A 6,538-nucleotide genomic window follows, 5' to 3' on the forward strand; every position below is an offset into this window, starting at 1 on the left:
AGCTGCAAGCCCTTGCAACCACCATGTTGTATAAATAAACCTTGTATAATTGACAAAAAAGATCAGGGAGCCAGTGATGTTCACCACACAATGTTTTCCCTGGGTTCAAATATTTCAACAGGCTAATGGATGGCCAGGCTCCCAGCCAAGTTTCATTATGCATTCTCGGTTGAAAGGCCAGATATTCATCAGAGGCTAAAACATCTGAGCCCCTGTTTGACTGACTGCTCTGGCTTATCTGATGGCTAGGAGAAAATGAGGACTGCAGATGCTGGAGATTAGAGTTGAGAGGTGGCTGCTGGAAAAACAGAGCAGGTCAGGCGGAGTTGAGGAGCAGGAGAATTGACGTTTTGGGCATCATCAGGGATGGCTGTCTGATGGCTGCTCAATTTCAAGCTATTTATTTACACATTGTTAAGTGGTTTCAAGGGGCTTGACATTTCAAGTATTAAATTCTAAATGTCTGGATGATTGACATTTTTATTGGACAGCAGTGAATGGATTTTGCTTTAACATGGAAGTTATGAATAAATTGTTTCTTTTAAAATTACTTTATTACACATGATATTCTCAGTATAGGACTCATTGTTCCTATATATGCATAATAGATGAATGAGTATGTGAGTGCCACAGCCTAGCATGGGGGGGGCAGGTAGAGGGTGGGGGTGGTGGTTGGGAACATGAGGATGCATGCAGAAACATAGCTTGGCATGGAGTGGTTACAGAATGACTGGAGATGGCATGAATCTTGGCCTGGGGAGTGTGCAAAGGGTGAGGAAATGTGAGAACTAAAGTACTCAGGGCCTTCCTTTTTCATTATAACTGGGACAGAATAGTACAGCACTGATCAATTATTTTAAACAGCTCACTTTGACATTTAGCAGTGCCTCTCAAGGGCTACTTTTTGCTTTTCAGGGACTTTTTTCCCCCAATCTTACTAACTTCTCAATTGGCTGATAGTCATTTCGTATCATCACCTTCTGAATGTGTCTTGACATGTCAGATATTTTGAAACAGAAGCAGAATTTGAAAGATTCACCAATTTCTCCAAAAACAATATTAACTTCCATTAAACTTTAAGTCACACTAGGCAAGAAAAGCATTGATATCCTACAGACCACAATATTTAAATTGGCACAAGACAACAGGTATATATTAGCAGTAAGTGGTTAAAACAAAATTGACACGCATCTGCACACAAAAAGCCATCGCTGTGAACACACCAACACAGATTGGTGAGATCATAGGTAATGTGTTTCCATTGTGCATGCACACAGCTAGAATATTTTAACCAGGCAATTAATACATGTCTCTTTGCTGCATTTCAGATTCCAACTTCAGATTTAAATTTAACAATTTACACTGAATTCATTACAATAGCATCCATTACATTTTTCCCTGTTGTAACTCTTGAAGATGTTCAGCCTTAGGATAGAGGTATCAAATTCATTTCAAATAAATCAGTACCTTCATGGTTCAAGATTTTCTATTTTCCTGAATATTTATTTGTTGACAGTTTGAAACTGTTTTTTCGGCTTTACATCCTCAGTCTCTATTGCCCCCAAACTCCTTGTGGTGACCCCATTTTCCACCAACACCGCCCCCCCTCCCCCCCCCCCCCCCAGATCCAGCAGCTTCTTCAGCTGAAAGAAAGCTATTCACTCCCTGTCCTCATATCACTAAAAAGGCTTCTCCCTAACTTCCTATGAATCATAACATTTTCCCGGTGAAAAATAGAGTGATTTTGTAACAGCTTCTATTTCCCTCAAGTCTTGTAAACTTCTCTTAAATGCAGGGTCATGTCATCTCAGGATGAAAGCTTCAAAGCTAATGTGGGGATAAGGATGACACTGACCAGAGTGTTCATTCTTTCTGTTAGACATTGAAGAACCCACAAATGACAAATAATTCAACAGATTGCAGATTACTTTCCCTCAAAAAAAATTGTCCAAATGTATATTCTAGTTTGGTCTAAAAATGTAAACCACATGCAAGCAGTTCAGGAATCGGGAGCTAACAAGTTATCCTGAAACAGGTGTGAACAAATGATAGGAATGCTTAAACATTATATAAACAATAGTTAAAATCTCTCAAATCAGATTAATCAAGTTTTTGTCATTTAAGTCCTGGTCCACATAATAACTGCCAAGACTATTATCTTCTGCCTGAGGTTAACATCCAGTATGCAGAACAGACTCTTCTGTGCCATCCAAAGTATTTAGCATTTTACACTGATGGTATTGGAGTAGCTTTTGCCTCAGGTTAGGAACATCTGCTTATCATACTTCCTAGAAAAGTCACTCAATGTCACCTAAGCTATGCTTGCTATATGAAATATGACCAGATTCTCCCTTTTCTGGATTTTGAATACTGACCTCTCTTTTCTGGTCACAATAGTCCAATTCAGAGCTATGCTGAAATTCCAAGAACACAATCTTACAATTCACAATGAGCTGATCAAAAGAAATCTGTATAAAATGTATTCATAGTGTTAGGAAAATGTACTGCACCAAAACACACTGGACTTATATCAATTGAAATATTTATAAGCTCCTAGGCATTTGGCAAATAAGGTTTTTTTTATTCTTTAATGGCATGTGGGTGTCACAGAGAAGACCAGCATTTAATCTGTAATTAGAATAGAATTGCCCTTAAGTTGGAGAAAAGTCAATGAATTGATGATTTTAAAAGCCAAGAAGTTACGATACGCAAATTAACTGACCAAGAAGCCAGTTGATTGTCTGGGTTGATCTGAGGTAGCTAAGAAAGTTTTTTTTGTAAAAGGTAAAAATGAATTAAAGATACATATGAGGTCTGAAAGTAAAAATACTGTTTTGTATTGCTATGTATAAAAATATCTGGATTTTCTCCCATGTTATTTAATAATAGTTGTGTTAAAAAAACTATTATTCTTTCTTTCTTTAAGGTGAATGAAGATTAGGATCTCATCAATAATTTTGATTCTGGATGTCTCAGTGTTAATAAGAATTAATGATAGCCACCTGAGGGCACTGTTATACAACATAAGAAAGGAATGTCCTACTGATACCCACCTGAAATCTCTTCTGATCTATATTTATATTGTTCCAGTTCAAATTCTTAATGTGTGAAGTTTATGCAGTTAAAAGAAATGCCAGAGTAAACTTGACAGATTTGCTGACCCTAGTAGTCAAGGAAATCTCAGGTAAATAATGAGCTAAAATCTCCAAGTACATTTTACAGTCAGTGGCAAGCAACAGTACCCACTGCTGCTTGTTTGGAAAGCTGCCTGCAATGATCTAGTGATCTCTATGGCATGGTTTTCACCTTTCCTGGCAGCAGGTTAAATCTGGCACCATGCCAAGGAGGTGCCCTGGCCTGCAGTAGTGGTGATATCAGCAAGCTGGGTAAAGCTGTCAATCACTGAAAGTATTCTCTCACACTCCAAAGCAGAAGGTTAAAGATATTTAATATTTCTTCAGTTATAATTTCAATTTTCAAGTGTCAAAATGATACTGGCTGGATTAGAATGGAAGCTAAAATAAAGATAGATCAATTTTTAAAACTATAAAATGTGCAGATGGTGTGTTAAAAGATGGATGGAGTATTCTAATGTCTTGGAACATAACTGGAATCAAAATGTCACATTTTCAAATCACGTCCTGGAGGTTGAGATAAGATTCCAGTATCTGGCAAGTCATCTCTTATCAGGGATCATCACTCATTACCACCCTTATTATTACTTAAGCTCACCTCATTAACATGCAAGCTGTCACAGCTATAAAAATGAAACACTGAGAATGCCTGACATGAAAGTCTGAGTGAGTACCTGGCAACTCCGTCTCACCGCTGGTTTCTCTGGACACCCATCTCTAATATTTCAGGCATGACCAGTAGCTGCATGCACCCCACATCGACAGAGATTGCCACCTGATCAGCACCCAGTCTCACTATATCATGGCACATCTCCAATCCACTGACTGTTTGCCTCTACACTGCCATGCTGTACTCTCAATGCACCAGCACCTTTCTTTGCAATGCTGCTGCGAGGACGCATTAAAGTGTAGTGATAGCTGCTCAGTTTACTGACTTGGCTAGGGAGTGTCAGGGCTGTTCGCTCTTTACCTTAGCACTCACCAACTTTGCACTGACTGGATGTTCACAGCATCCCTGCCTTGCCTTTTTTGAATTTCTTCTTCAGCTTTAAAGGCCCAAAGAACTTCTGTCTTGCCATGCTGTTCAGTGCAGACACAAAGCCATGCAGCTTGTCAGCAGGGAATGGAAAGATTGGACAGGCTGGACTCCTTTCCATTACAGTTTAGAAGAATGAGGGTTCATTTAATTTAAATTTATATGATCCTCCAAAGTCTTGCCAAGATGGACGGGGAAAGGATGTTTATCTAGTGGGTCAGTCCAAAAGTGGGGAGCACTGTTGAAAAATTAGGAGCCACTGTTTTCAGACTTTCCTTTTTTAATTAGTTCATTCATGTCATTTGAGCACCATTGGCTGGGCCAGCACTTGTTGCAAAATCCCAGTTGCCTTGAAAAAAGTAATGGTGAGTCATTGGTGATGATGGAATTCTTTTCTTACAGATGATTTTGTGATCTTGGAACCCTCTGCCTCAGAGACTGTGGAGGATTGGATATTCATTGAATATTTTAAAGTTAGAAGTAGAAAAGCTATTATAAGGCAGGGAAATCGGAAATTGTCGAGGGTATATGGGGATGTGAAATTCAAAACACAAATAGGTCAACAATGATCTTATTAAATGGCAGAATAGATTAGATTAGATTCCCTACAGTGTGAAAACAGGCCATTCGGCCCAACCAGTCCACACCGACCCTCCGAAGAGCAACCCATCCAGACCCATTTCCCTCTGACTAATGTACCTAACACTATGGGCAATTTAGCATGGCCAATTCATCTGATCTGCACGTCTTTGGATTGTGGGAGGAAACCGGAGCGCCCAGAGTAAACCCACGCAGATGGCTTAAAGACTGAGTCGAGAGTGTGGTGTTGGAAAAGCACAGCAGGTCAGGCAGCATCCGAGGAGCAGGAGCATTAATGTTTCAGGCAACAGCCCTTCATCAGGAATGTTTTTCCTGTTGAAGGGCTCTTGCCTAAAACATTAACTCTCCTGCTCCTCGGACGCTGCTTGACCTGCTGTGCTTTTCCAGCACCACATTCTCCACTCTGATCTCCAGCATCTGCAGTCCTCAATTTCTCCTCCTTAAAGACTGAATGGCCTACTTCTGTTCCAGACGAATAAGGTTGTATGTTTGTGTGCAGTATGAAGACTAATTTCCACACTCTCATGTATTACAATGTCCATCTATCACGTGGTCCATTTTGTAATTACTTTTATTTCAGTAATCAATCTAATCACTTCGCTTGGCAGCATGTAGAATCTTTTAGGGAATGAGAGTTTATTCAAATAATAGGTATCAGATCTAATGGACCTCTTGACAGGACTTTTTTTGTTCTTTTATTAGTTCATGAGATGTGAGTGTTACTCTGAGCCAGCTTTTATTATCTATCCCTAATTTCCCAGATGGCAGTGGAGAATCAACCACATGTTTGTGTTTCTGGAGTCACATTACTTCCATTGAAGCCAATTAAAGTAAAATTTTAGGAAATATGTAAAGTGAATCGCCATATCTCTACCATTTGTTTTACAGCATGTTGCAAAGTCAAAATCTACCTCGGTGGGATAAGTTGGTTTACCACTAGAAGATCAAACTGTGAACTCTCAGAACTAATTAAATAATGACTGCACCTTAAATCAGTTAACAAGACCACATCTTAGTTTCAACAGAAGCAATATTATTTTAGAATCACACTAGGCAGTAGGGGCAGATGCATAAATGGCAGTTAACAGTGAGATGCACATCAGGGACATGGCAATGAAAGCAATGTAAATAAGTTAAGGCTTTGAGAGTAAAGGAGAAGAGAAACATTGTCAGTACTTTTACTTTGTATTTAACGCAAACTCTGAACATAATAGTTGCATTTTAAGGTTGATTGACTCAGTTTTTCCCACTGAGCAAGACTAAACAAATATTAATTGGCATTGAAGACAGCAACTTTTAAAAGAGGTTCATAATTCCCAGCATCTGTTCAGTCAGCAAACCCCTCATTAATTGCGGTCTTTGGTAGGGGTTCCAAATGAGGTATTTACTGGCTCTTTAGTGCCACAGTTCAGCTCATACAGTCTGTAAAGGCAACATTTGATTTTTACATTATCACATGGAATTCTGTTTTTGTCTATAAGGAGATAATAATTGTTTCTTTCATACTTCATATGAAAATGTTCTTCGAAGCCATCTGCTGCTCACTGAAGGCCACATAATTACAGCCGTTAAATAATCTACATTTCTTGTTCAGCCCAACCTTGTTGGCTGCAAATTTCATGAGTGAGTTAACAGTTTGTAAAATTGACATCACATTTTGTGACAGTTTCAAGGGAGCGGCAATCACAGTAATGATCTTGAGTTTTCTAATGAATACAATGTCTTCTATACAGAGTGAGTTCTGTATAATATACTGAGCCATTCTCTG

The 6,538-nt window shown here is 39.0% G+C and overlaps 1 protein-coding gene across 3 annotated transcripts in view; it reads left to right on the top strand.

Moving 5' to 3' along the window:
* Window positions 1-6,538, top strand: part of LOC140463053 (phosphoprotein associated with glycosphingolipid-enriched microdomains 1-like) — a 108,724-nt gene that overhangs the window by 54,971 nt on the left and 47,215 nt on the right. The gene's annotated exons all lie outside the window — the stretch shown is intronic.

This window comes from Chiloscyllium punctatum, chromosome 37 (genome assembly GCF_047496795.1).
Source record: "Chiloscyllium punctatum isolate Juve2018m chromosome 37, sChiPun1.3, whole genome shotgun sequence".
In the NCBI taxonomy this organism is placed as follows: Eukaryota; Metazoa; Chordata; class Chondrichthyes; order Orectolobiformes; family Hemiscylliidae; genus Chiloscyllium; species Chiloscyllium punctatum.